The 13560-nt window shown below is 51.8% G+C and overlaps 1 protein-coding gene across 1 annotated transcript in view; it reads left to right on the top strand.

Moving 5' to 3' along the window:
* The first annotated feature begins 422 nt into the window (after window positions 1-422).
* The window catches only part of LOC146859486 (olfactory receptor 13C3-like), a 65200-nt gene continuing 52062 nt past the window's right edge, over window positions 423-13560 (top strand). The window contains exon 1 of the mRNA XM_085646760.1: window positions 423-514. The gene's annotated coding sequence lies outside the window, so the exon portion shown is untranslated. The remainder of the gene's footprint in view (window positions 515-13560) is intronic.

Below are 13560 nucleotides of genomic sequence, written 5' to 3'. Positions count from 1 at the left end.
GTGGACGGGTCCTCATTAGTGTTCATAATTCACAGCCACATTGAATGGTTTGTGTTGATTTGGGATGCTAATGAGGTGAGCCTTCACCTGCAGATGCCTCCCAGGTCTTCATCAGGGCCCAGAGGTGACATCACCGCCGCGGTTTGGGACAGAAAGCCTATTTTCTGATGCACAGCTGGAGTCTGGCACCAGACGAGAGAACTGTCCCTGGGATGTCTGCTGTTGTCTTCAGAGGACTCCTGAGTCTTCTTCAGGGCACACCGGTGACGTCACCGAGGAGCCTTGGGTAAGGGTGTTTGCTCTCGGATCCAACCCTGGTGTGTTATAAGCAGTGCTGTGCAGGTGCAGAGGGGCAGCCCCGGGCATGGTCCATGCCCCTGTGTCTGTGCAGAGCTCATTGGCATGCTGGCTTCCATGTGGGCCCCTGCCCACCCTGCAGGGGAGGCACTGGAGGGCACCATGAACTTTAACAAGCTGGTAGTGAAGCTGTAACAGGTGCAGCGTCATCTGGGAGGTAAGGGCGAGGAGCTGAGGCAAATACAGAATACAAAACATTGAATGCTGGCATTGAGGAACATATGCTGTGAGAGCCCAGACAACACATTCAAAGGTTGAACATGATAGAAAGCATGTTCCGCTTCGTTAGAGTTTAACCCAGTTTGTGAGATCTGAAAACAGACGATGTTCTAAAGAAACACTTTCTTCTCTTCAAGGAAGGAACATTTTATTCATAACCAAAGGTCCAAACGAGGTGGCAAGCACACTCCTGTACAGAGCCACTCAAAGAGCTCTGAATGGGTCATCTGTGTACAGTGTACACACACAGCTTTGAAAGGATCATATATGAACTGTGCTACCCACGACGCACCACATGTGCCATGAATATAGTGTGTCAACCACAGCCCTGAGGATAGGACTCGGACGTTCTGAGTCACGCACAGAGCTCCTGGTGCGTCCTGCGTGTACTGTGTCACTCTCAGAGCTCTGAACGAGTCATGTATGTACTGTGTCATCCGCAGAGCTCCTGTGGGTCCTGCATGTACTGTGTCACTCTCAGAGCTCTGAACGAGTCATGTATGTACTGTGTCATCCACAGAGCTCCTGGTGGGTCCTGCATGTACTGTGTCACTCTCAAAGCTCTGAACGAGTCATGTATGTACTGTGTCATCCGCAGAGCTCCTGGTGGGTCCTGCATGTACTGTGTCACTCTCAGAGCTCTGAACGAGTCATGTATGTACTGTGTCATCCGCAGAGCTCCTGTGGGCCCTGCATGTACTGTGTCACTCTCAGAGCTCTGAACGAGTCATGTATGTACTGTGTCATCCACAGAGCTCCTGATGGGTCCTGCGTGTACTGTGTCACTCTCAAAGCTCTGAACGAATCATGTATGTACTGTGTCATCCACAGAGCTCCTGGTGGGTCCTGCGTGTACTGTGTCACTCTCAGAGCTCTGAACGAGTCATGTATGTACTGTGTCGTCCACAGAGCTCCTGATGGGTCCTGCATGTACTGTGTCACTCTCAGAGCTCTGAACGAGTCATGTATGTACTGTGTCATCCGCAGAGCTCCTGTGGGTCCTGCATGTACTGTGTCACTCTCAGAGCTCTGAACGAGTCATGTATGTACTGTGTCATCCGCAGAGCTCCTGTGGGTCCTGCGTGTACTGTGTCACTCTCAGAGCTCTGAACGAGTCATGTATGTACTGTGTCATCCGCAGAGCTCCTGTGGGTCCTGCATGTACTGTGTCACTCTCAGAGCTCTGAACGAGTCATGTATGTACTGTGTCATCTGCAGAGCTCCTGTGGCTCCTGCTTGTACTGTGTCACTCTCAAAGCTCTGAACGAGTCATGTAAGTACTGTGTCATCCACAGAGCTCCTGGTGGGTCCTGCGTGTACTGTGTCCCTCTCAGAGCTCTGAACGAGTCATGTATGTACTGTGTCATCCACAGAGCTCCTGATGGGTCCTGCGTGTACTGTGTCACTCTCAGAGCTCTGAACGAGTCATGTATGTACTGTGTCATCCACAGAGCTCCTGGTGGGTCCTGCGTGTACTGTGTCACTCTCAGAGCTCTGAACGAGGCATGTATGTACTGTGTCATCCGCAGAGCTCCTGGTGGGTCCTGCGTGTACTGTGTCACTCTCAGAGCTCTGAACGAGGCATGTATGTACTGTGTCATCCGCAGAGCTCCTGTGGGTCCTGCGTGTACTGTGTCACTCTCAGAGCTCTGAACGAGGCATGTATGTACTGTGTCATCCGCAGAGCTCCTGTGGGTCCTGCGTGTACTGTGTCACTCTCAGAGCTCTGAATGAGTCATGTATGTACTGTGTCATCCACAGAGCTCCTGTGGGTCCTGCGTGCACTGTGTCACTCTCAGAGCTCTGAACGAGTCATGTATCTACTGTGTCATCTGCAGAGCTCCTGGTGGGTCCTGCGTGTACTGTGTCACTCTCAGAGCTCTGAACGAGTCATGTATCTACTGTGTCATCCGCAGAGCTCCTCGTGGGTTCTGCGTGTACTGTGTCACTCTCAGAGTTCTGAACGAGTCATGTATGTACTGTGTCATCCACAGAGCTCCTGATGGGTCCTGCGTGTATTGTGTCACTCTCAAAGCTCTGAACGAGTCATGTATGTACTGTGTCATCCACAGAGCTCCTAGTGGGTCCTGCGTGTACTGTGTCACTCTCAGAGCTCTGAACGAGTCATGTATGTACTGTGTCATCCACAGAGCTCCTGGTGGGTCTGGCATGTACTGTGTCACTCTCAGAGCTCTGAACGACTCATTTATGTACTGTGTCATCCGCAGAGCGCCTGGTGGGTCCTGCATGTACTGTGTCACTCTCAGAGCTCTGAACAAGTCATGTATGTACTGTGTCATCCGCAGAGCTCCTGGTGGGTCCTTCATTTACTGTGTCACTCTCAGAGCTCTGAACGAGTCATGTATGTACTGTGTCGTCCGCAGAGCTCCTGATGGGTCCTGCATGTGCTGTATCACTCTCAGAGCTCTGAACGAGGCATGTATGTACTGTGTCATCCACAGAGCTCCTGATGGGTCCTGCGTGTACTGTGTCACTCTCAAAGCTCTGAACGAGTCATGTATGTACTGTGTCATCCACAGAGCTCCTGGTGGGTCATGCGTGTACTGTGTCACTCTCAGAGCTCTGAACGAGTCATATATGTACTGTGTCATCCGCAGAGCTCCTGATGGGTCCTGCATGTACTGTGTCACTCTCAGAGCTCTGAACGAGTCATGTATGTACTGTGTCATCCGCAGAGCTCCTGTGGGTCCTGCATGTACTGTGTCACTCTCAGAGCTCTGAACGAGTCATGTATGTACTGTGTCATCCGCAGAGCTCCTGTGGGTCCTGCGTGTACTGTGTCACTCTCAGAGCTCTGAACGAGTCATGTATCTACTGTGTCATCCGCAGAGCTCCTGGTGGGTCCTGCGTGTACTGTGTCACTCTCAAAGCTCTGAATGAGTCATGTATGTACTGTGTCATCCACAGAGCTCCTGGTGGGTCCTGCGTTTACTGTGTCACTCTCAGAGCTCTGAACGAGTCATGTATGTACTGTGTCATCCACAGAGCTCCTGATGGATCCTGCGTGTACTGTGTCACTCTCAGAGCTCTGAACGAGTCATATATGTACTGTGTCATCCACAGAGCTCCTGATGGGTCATGCGTGTACTGTGTCACTCTCAGAGCTCTGAACGAGTCATGTATGTACTGTGTCCTCCACAGAGCTCTTGGTGGGTCCTGCATTTACTGTGTCACTCTCAGAGCTCTGAACGAGGAATGTATGTACTGTGTCATCCGCAGAGCTCCTGTGGGTCCTGCATGTACTGTGTCACTCTCAGAGCTCTGAACGAGTCATGTATGTACTGTGTCATCTGCAGAGCTCCTGTGGCTCCTGCTTGTACTGTGTCACTCTCAAAGCTCTGAACGAGTCATGTAAGTACTGTGTCATCCACAGAGCTCCTGGTGGGTCCTGCGTGTACTGTGTCCCTCTCAGAGCTCTGAACGAGTCATGTATGTACTGTGTCATCCACAGAGCTCCTGATGGGTCCTGCGTGTACTGTGTCACTCTCAGAGCTCTGAACGAGTCATGTATGTACTGTGTCATCCACAGAGCTCCTGGTGGGTCATGCGTGTACTGTGTCACTCTCAGAGCTCTGAACGAGTCATGTATGTACTGTGTCCTCCACAGAGCTCCTGCTGGGTCCTGCGTGTACTGTGTCACTCTCAGAGCTCTGAACGAGTCAAGTATGTACTGTGTCTTCCGCAGAGCTCCTGTGGGTCCTGCGTGTACTGTGTCACTCTCAGAGCTCTGAACGAGTCATGTACGTACGGTGTCATCCGCAGAGCTCCTGGTGGGTCCTGCGTGTACTGTGTCACTCTCAAAGCTTTGAACGAGTCATGTATCTACTGTGTCATCCTCAGAGCTCCTGGTGGGTTCTGCGTGTACTGTGTCACTCTCAGAGCTCTGAGCGAGTCATGTATGTACTGTGTCATGCACAGAGCTCCTGATGGGTCCTGCGTGTACTGTCTCATTTTCAAAACTCTGAACGAGGCATGTATGTACTGTGTCATCCACAGAGCCCCTGGTGGGTCCTGTGTGTACTGTGTCACTCTCAGAGCTCTGAACGAGGCATGTATGTACTGTGTCATCCACAGAGCTCCTGGTGGGTCCTGCATGTACTGTGTCACTCTCAGAGCTCTGAACGAGTCATGTATGTACTGTGTCATCCGCAGAGCTCCTGATGGGTCCTGCATGTGCTGTGTCACTCTCAGAGCTCTGAACGAGGCATGTATGTACTGTGTAATCCACAGAGCTCCTGTGGGTCCTGCATGTACTGTGTCACTCTCAGAGCTCTGAACGAGTCATGTATGTACTGTGTCATCCACAGACCTCCTGGTGGGTCCTGCATGTACTGTGTCACTCTCAAAGCTCTGAACGAGTCATGTATGTACTGTGTCATCCGCAGAGCTCCTGGTGGGTCCTGCATGTACTGTGTCACTCTCAGAGCTCTGAACGAGTCATGTATGTACTGTGTCATCCGCAGAGCTCCTGTGGGCCCTGCATGTACTGTGTCACTCTCAGAGCTCTGAACGAGTCATGTATGTACTGTGTCATCCACAGAGCTCCTGATGGGTCCTGCGTGTACTGTGTCACTCTCAAAGCTCTGAACGAATCATGTATGTACTGTGTCATCCACAGAGCTCCTGGTGGGTCCTGCGTGTACTGTGTCACTCTCAGAGCTCTGAACGAGTCATGTATGTACTGTGTCGTCCACAGAGCTCCTGATGGGTCCTGCATGTACTGTGTCACTCTCAGAGCTCTGAACGAGTCATGTATGTACTGTGTCATCCGCAGAGCTCCTGTGGGTCCTGCATGTACTGTGTCACTCTCAGAGCTCTGAACGAGTCATGTATGTACTGTGTCATCCGCAGAGCTCCTGTGGGTCCTGCGTGTACTGTGTCACTCTCAGAGCTCTGAACGAGTCATGTATGTACTGTGTCATCCACAGAGCTCCTGTGGGTCCTGCATGTACTGTGTCACTCTCAGAGCTCTGAACGAGTCATGTATGTACTGTGTCATCTGCAGAGCTCCTGTGGCTCCTGCTTGTACTGTGTCACTCTCAAAGCTCTGAACGAGTCATGTAAGTACTGTGTCATCCACAGAGCTCCTGGTGGGTCCTGCGTGTACTGTGTCCCTCTCAGAGCTCTGAACGAGTCATGTATGTACTGTGTCATCCACAGAGCTCCTGATGGGTCCTGCGTGTACTGTGTCACTCTCAGAGCTCTGAACGAGTCATGTATGTACTGTGTCATCCACAGAGCTCCTGGTGGGTCCTGCGTGTACTGTGTCACTCTCAGAGCTCTGAACGAGGCATGTATGTACTGTGTCATCCGCAGAGCTCCTGGTGGGTCCTGCGTGTACTGTGTCACTCTCAGAGCTCTGAACGAGGCATGTATGTACTGTGTCATCCGCAGAGCTCCTGTGGGTCCTGCGTGTACTGTGTCACTCTCAGAGCTCTGAACGAGGCATGTATGTACTGTGTCATCCGCAGAGCTCCTGTGGGTCCTGCGTGTACTGTGTCACTCTCAGAGCTCTGAATGAGTCATGTATGTACTGTGTCATCCACAGAGCTCCTGTGGGTCCTGCGTGCACTGTGTCACTCTCAGAGCTCTGAACGAGTCATGTATCTACTGTGTCATCCGCAGAGCTCCTGGTGGGTCCTGCGTGTACTGTGTCACTCTCAGAGCTCTGAACGAGTCATGTATCTACTGTGTCATCCGCAGAGCTCCTCGTGGGTTCTGCGTGTACTGTGTCACTCTCAGAGTTCTGAACGAGTCATGTATGTACTGTGTCATCCACAGAGCTCCTGATGGGTCCTGCGTGTATTGTGTCACTCTCAAAGCTCTGAACGAGTCATGTATGTACTGTGTCATCCACAGAGCTCCTGGTGGGTCCTGCGTGTACTGTGTCACTCTCAGAGCTCTGAACGAGTCATGTATGTACTGTGTCATCCACAGAGCTCCTGGTGGGTCTGGCATGTACTGTGTCACTCTCAGAGCTCTGAACGACTCATTTATGTACTGTGTCATCCGCAGAGCGCCTGGTGGGTCCTGCATGTACTGTGTCACTCTCAGAGCTCTGAACAAGTCATGTATGTACTGTGTCATCCGCAGAGCTCCTGGTGGGTCCTTCATTTACTGTGTCACTCTCAGAGCTCTGAACGAGTCATGTATGTACTGTGTCGTCCGCAGAGCTCCTGATGGGTCCTGCATGTGCTGTATCACTCTCAGAGCTCTGAACGAGGCATGTATGTACTGTGTCATCCACAGAGCTCCTGATGGGTCCTGCGTGTACTGTGTCACTCTCAAAGCTCTGAACGAGTCATGTATGTACTGTGTCATCCACAGAGCTCCTGGTGGGTCATGCGTGTACTGTGTCACTCTCAGAGCTCTGAACGAGTCATATATGTACTGTGTCATCCGCAGAGCTCCTGATGGGTCCTGCATGTACTGTGTCACTCTCAGAGCTCTGAACGAGTCATGTATGTACTGTGTCATCCGCAGAGCTCCTGTGGGTCCTGCATGTACTGTGTCACAGAGCTCCTGTGGGTCCTGCATGTACTGTGTCACTCTCAGAGCTCTGAACGAGTCATGTATGTACTGTGTCATCCGCAGAGCTCCTGTGGGTCCTGCGTGTACTGTGTCACTCTCAGAGCTCTGAACGAGGCATGTATGTACTGTGTCATCTGCAGAGCTCCTGTGGGTCCTGCGTGTACTGTGTCACTCTCAGAGCTCTGAACGAGTCAAGTATGTACTGTGTCTTCCGCAGAGCTCCTGTGGGTCCTGCGTGTACTGTGTCACTCTCAGAGCTCTGAACGAGTCATGTATGTACTGTGTCATCCACAGAGCCCCTGGTGGGTCCTGTGTGTACTGTGTCACTCTCAGAGCTCTGAACGAGGCATGTATGTACTGTGTCATCCACAGAGCTCCTGGTGGGTCCTGCATGTACTGTGTCACTCTCAGAGCTCTGAACGAGGCATGTATGTACTGTGTCATCCGCAGAGCTCCTGGTGGGTCGTGCATGTACTGTGTCCCTCTCAGAGCTCTGAACGACTCATGTATGTACTGTGTCATCCGCAGAGCTCCTGGTGGGTCCTGCATGTACTGTGTCACTCTCAGAGCTCTGAACGAGTCATGTATGTACTGTGTCATCCGCAGAGCTCCTGGTGGGTCCTGCATGTACTGTGTCACTCTCAGAGCTCTGAAAGAGTCATGTATGTACTGTGTCATCCGCAGAGCTCCTGATGGGTCCTGCATGTGCCGTGTCACTCTCATAGCTCTGAACGAGGCATGTATGTACTGTGTCATCTGCAGAGCTCCTGTGGGTCCTGCATGTACTGTGTCACTCTCAGAGCTCTGAACGAGTCATGTATGTACTGTGTCATGCACAGAGCTCCTGATGTGTCCTGCGTGTACTGTGTCACTCTCAAAGCTCTGAACGAATCATGTATGTACTGTGTCATCCGCAGAGATCCTGGTGTGTCCTGCGTGTACTGTGTCACTCTCAGAGCTCTGAACGAGGCATGTATGTACTGTGTCATCCGCAGACCTCCTGGTGGGTCCTGCATGTACTGTGTCACTCTCGGAGCTCTGAACGAGTCATGTATGTACTGTGTCATCCGCAGAGCTCCTGGTGGGTCCTGCATGTACTGTGTCACTCTCAGAGCTCAGAACGAGTCATGTATGTACCGTGTCATCCGCAGAGCTCCTGATGGGTCCTGCATGTACTGTGTCACTCTCAGAGCTCTGAACGAGTCATGTATGTACTGTGTCATCCACAGAGCTTCTGATGGGTCCTGCGTGTACTGTGTCACTCTCAGAGCGCTGAACGAGTCATGTATGTACTGTGTCATCCACAGAGCTCCTGGTGGGTCCTGCATGTACTGTGTCTCTCTCAAAGCTCTGAGCGAGTCATGTATGTACAGTGTTATCCGCAGAGCTCCTGGTGGGTCCTGCGTGTACTGTGTCACTCTCAGAGCTCTGAACGAGGCATGTATGTACTGTGTCATCCGCAGAGCTCCTGGTGGGTCCTGCATGTACTGTGTCACTCTTAGAGCTCTGATCAAGGCATGTATGCACTGTGTCATCCGCAGAGCTCCTGTGGGTCCTGCATTTAATGTGTCACTCTCAGAGCTCTCAACGAGTCATGTATGTACTGTGTCATCCGCAGAGCTCCTGATGGGTCCTGCATGTGCTGTGTCACTCTCATAGCTCTGAACGAGGCATGTATGTACTGTGTCATCCGCAGAGCTCCTGTGGGTCCTGCATGTACTGTGTCACTCTCAGAGCTCTGAACGAGTCATGTATGTACTGTGTCATCCGCAGAGCTCCTGGTGGGTCCTGCGTGTACTGTGTCACTCTCAAAGCTCTGAATGAGTCATGTATGTACTGTGTCATCCACAGAGCTCCTGGTGGGTCCTGCGTTTACTGTGTCACTCTCAGAGCTCTGAACGAGTCATGTATGTACTGTGTCATCCACAGAGCTCCTGATGGATCCTGCATGTACTGTGTCACTCTCAGAGCTCTGAACGAGTCATATATGTACTGTGTCATCCACAGAGCTCCTGATGGGTCATGCGTGTACTGTGTCACTCTCAGAGCTCTGAACGAGTCATGTATGTACTGTGTCCTCCACAGAGCTCCTGCTGGGTCCTGCATTTACTGTGTCACTCTCAGAGCTCTGAACGAGGCATGTATGTACTGTGTCATCCGCAGAGCTCCTGTGGGTCCTGCGTGTACTGTGTCACTCTCAGAGCTCTGAACGAGTTAAGTATGTACTGTGTCTTCCGCAGAGCTCCTGTGGGTCCTGCGTGTACTGTGTCACTCTCAGAGCTCTGAACGAGTCATGTACGTACGGTGTCATCCGCAGAGCTCCTGGTGGGTCCTGCGTGTACTGTGTCACTCTCAAAGCTTTGAACGAGTCATGTATCTACTGTGTCATCCTCAGAGCTCCTGGTGGGTTCTGCGTGTACTGTGTCACTCTCAGAGCTCTGAGCGAGTCATGTATGTACTGTGTCATCCACAGAGCTCCTGATGGGTCCTGCGTGTACTGTCTCATTTTCAAAACTCTGAACGAGGCATGTATGTACTGTGTCATCCACAGAGCCCCTGGTGGGTCCTGTGTGTACTGTGTCACTCTCAGAGCTCTGAACGAGGCATGTATGTACTGTGTCATCCACAGAGCTCCTGGTGGGTCCTGCATGTACTGTGTCACTCTCAGAGCTCTGAACGAGGCATGTATGTACTGTGTCATCCGCAGAGCTCCTGGTGGGTCCTGCATGTACTGTGTCACTCTCAGAGCTCTGAACGAGTCATGTATGTACTGTGTCATCCGCAGAGCTCCTGGTGGGTCCTGCATGTACTGTGTCACTCTCAGAGCTCTGAAAGAGTCATGTATGTACTGTGTCATCCGCAGAGCTCCTGATGGGTCCTGCATGTGCCGTGTCACTCTCATAGCTCTGAACGAGGCATGTATGTACTGTGTCATCTGCAGAGCTCCTGTGGGTCCTGCATGTACTGTGTCACTCTCAGAGCTCTGAACGAGTCATGTATGTACTGTGTCATGCACAGAGCTCCTGATGTGTCCTGCGTGTACTGTGTCACTCTCAAAGCTCTGAACGAGTCATGTATGTACTGTGTCATCCGCAGAGATCCTGGTGTGTCCTGCGTGTACTGTGTCACTCTCAGAGCTCTGAACGAGGCATGTATGTACTGTGTCATCCGCAGACCTCCTGGTGGGTCCTGCATGTACTGTGTCACTCTCGGAGCTCTGAACGAGTCATGTATGTACTGTGTCATCCGCAGAGCTCCTGGTGGGTCCTGCATGTACTGTGTCACTCTCAGAGCTCAGAACGAGTCATGTATGTACCGTGTCATCCGCAGAGCTCCTGATGGGTCCTGCATGTACTGTGTCACTCTCAGAGCTCTGAACGAGTCATGTATGTACTGTGTCATCCACAGAGCTTCTGATGGGTCCTGCGTGTACTGTGTCACTCTCAGAGCGCTGAACGAGTCATGTATGTACTGTGTCATCCTCAGAGCTCCTGGTGGGTCCTGCATGTACTGTGTCTCTCTCAAAGCTCTGAGCGAGTCATGTATGTACAGTGTTATCCGCAGAGCTCGTGGTGGGTCCTGCGTGTACTGTGTCACTCTCAGAGCTCTGAACGAGGCATGTATGTACTGTGTCATCCGCAGAGCTCCTGGTGGGTCCTTCATTTACTGTGTCACTCTCAGAGCTCTGAACGAGTCATGTATGTACTGTGTCGTCCGCAGAGCTCCTGATGGGTCCTGCATGTGCTGTATCACTCTCAGAGCTCTGAACGAGGCATGTATGTACTGTGTCATCCACAGAGCTTCTGATGGGTCCTGCGTGTACTGTGTCACTCTCAAAGCTCTGAACGAGTCATGTATGTACTGTGTCATCCACAGAGCTCCTGGTGGGTCATGCGTGTACTGTGTCACTCTCAGAGCTCTGAACGAGTCATATATGTACTGTGTCATCCGCAGAGCTCCTGATGGGTCCTGCATGTACTGTGTCACTCTCAGAGCTCTGAACGAGTCATGTATGTACTGTGTCATCCGCAGAGCTCCTGTGGGTCCTGCATGTACTGTGTCACTCTCAGAGCTCTGAACGAGTCATGTATGTACTGTGTCATCCGCAGAGCTCCTGTGGGTCCTGCGTGTACTGTGTCACTCTCAGAGCTCTGAACGAGGCATGTATGTACTGTGTCATCCGCAGAGCTCCTGTGGGTCCTGCGTGTACTGTGTCACTCTCAGAGCTCTGAACGAGTCAAGTATGTACTGTGTCTTCCGCAGAGCTCCTGTGGGTCCTGCGTGTACTGTGTCACTCTCAGAGCTCTGAACGAGTCATGTACGTACGGTGTCATCCGCAGAGCTCCTGGTGGGTCCTGCGTGTACTGTGTCACTCTCAAAGCTTTGAACGAGTCATGTATCTACTGTGTCATCCTCAGAGCTCCTGGTGGGTTCTGCGTGTACTGTGTCACTCTCAGAGCTCTGAGCGAGTCATGTATGTACTGTGTCATGCACAGAGCTCCTGATGGGTCCTGCGTGTACTGTCTCATTTTCAAAACTCTGAACGAGGCATGTATGTACTGTGTCATCCACAGAGCCCCTGGTGGGTCCTGTGTGTACTGTGTCACTCTCAGAGCTCTGAACGAGGCATGTATGTACTGTGTCATCCACAGAGCTCCTGGTGGGTCCTGCATGTACTGTGTCACTCTCAGAGCTCTGAACGAGGCATGTATGTACTGTGTCATCCGCAGAGCTCCTGGTGGGTCGTGCATGTACTGTGTCCCTCTCAGAGCTCTGAACGACTCATGTATGTACTGTGTCATCCGCAGAGCTCCTGGTGGGTCCTGCATGTACTGTGTCACTCTCAGAGCTCTGAACGAGTCATGTATGTACTGTGTCATCCGCAGAGCTCCTGGTGGGTCCTGCATGTACTGTGTCACTCTCAGAGCTCTGAAAGAGTCATGTATGTACTGTGTCATCCGCAGAGCTCCTGATGGGTCCTTCATGTGCCGTGTCACTCTCATAGCTCTGAACGAGGCATGTATGTACTGTGTCATCTGCAGAGCTCCTGTGGGTCCTGCATGTACTGTGTCACTCTCAGAGCTCTGAACGAGTCATGTATGTACTGTGTCATGCACAGAGCTCCTGATGTGTCCTGCGTGTGCTGTGTCACTCTCAAAGCTCTGAACGAATCATGTATGTACTGTGTCATCCGCAGAGATCCTGGTGTGTCCTGCGTGTACTGTGTCACTCTCAGAGCTCTGAACGAGGCATGTATGTACTGTGTCATCCGCAGACCTCCTGGTGGGTCCTGCATGTACTGTGTCACTCTCGGAGCTCTGAACGAGTCATGTATGTACTGTGTCATCCGCAGAGCTCCTGGTGGGTCCTGCATGTACTGTGTCACTCTCAGAGCTCAGAACGAGTCATGTATGTACCGTGTCATCCGCAGAGCTCCTGATGGGTCCTGCATGTACTGTGTCACTCTCAGAGCTCTGAAAGAGTCATGTATGTACTGTGTCATCCACAGAGCTTCTGATGGGTCCTGCGTGTACTGTGTCACTCTCAGAGCGCTGAACGAGTCATGTATGTACTGTGTCATCCACAGAGCTCCTGGTGGGTCCTGCATGTACTGTGTCTCTCTCAAAGCTCTGAGCGAGTCATGTATGTACAGTGTTATCCGCAGAGCTCCTGGTGGGTCCTGCGTGTACTGTGTCACTCTCAGAGCTCTGAACGAGGCATGTATGTACTGTGTCATCCGCAGAGCTCCTGGTGGGTCCTGCATGTACTGTGTCACTCTTAGAGCTCTGATCAAGGCATGTATGCACTGTGTCATCCGCAGAGCTCCTGTGGGTCCTGCATTTAATGTGTCACTCTCAGAGCTCTCAACGAGTCATGTATGTACTGTGTCATCCGCAGAGCTCCTGATGGGTCCTGCATGTGCTGTGTCACTCTCATAGCTCTGAACGAGGCATGTATGTACTGTGTCATCCGCAGAGCTCCTGTGGGTCCTGCATGTACTGTGTCACTCTCAGAGCTCTGAACGAGTCATGTATGTACTGTGTCATCCGCAGAGCTCCTGGTGGGTCCTGCGTGTACTGTGTCACTCTCAAAGCTCTGAATGAGTCATGTATGTACTGTGTCATCCACAGAGCTCCTGGTGGGTCCTGCGTTTACTGTGTCACTCTCAGAGCTCTGAACGAGTCATGTATGTACTGTGTCATCCACAGAGCTCCTGATGGATCCTGCGTGTACTGTGTCACTCTCAGAGCTCTGAACGAGTCATATATGTACTGTGTCATCCACAGAGCTCCTGATGGGTCATGCGTGTACTGTGTCACTCTCAGAGCTCTGAACGAGTCATGTATGTACTGTGTCCTCCACAGAGCTCCTGCTGGGTCCTGCATTTACTGTGTCACTCTCAGAGCTCTGAACGAGGCATGTATGTACTGT

This window comes from Triturus cristatus, chromosome 3_2, assembly GCF_964204655.1.
Source record: "Triturus cristatus chromosome 3_2, aTriCri1.1, whole genome shotgun sequence".
Lineage (NCBI taxonomy): Eukaryota > Metazoa > Chordata > Amphibia > Caudata > Salamandridae > Triturus > Triturus cristatus.
Note: the sequence above shows the minus strand (reverse complement) of the source record. Positions and strands in the feature narration are given on the sequence as shown.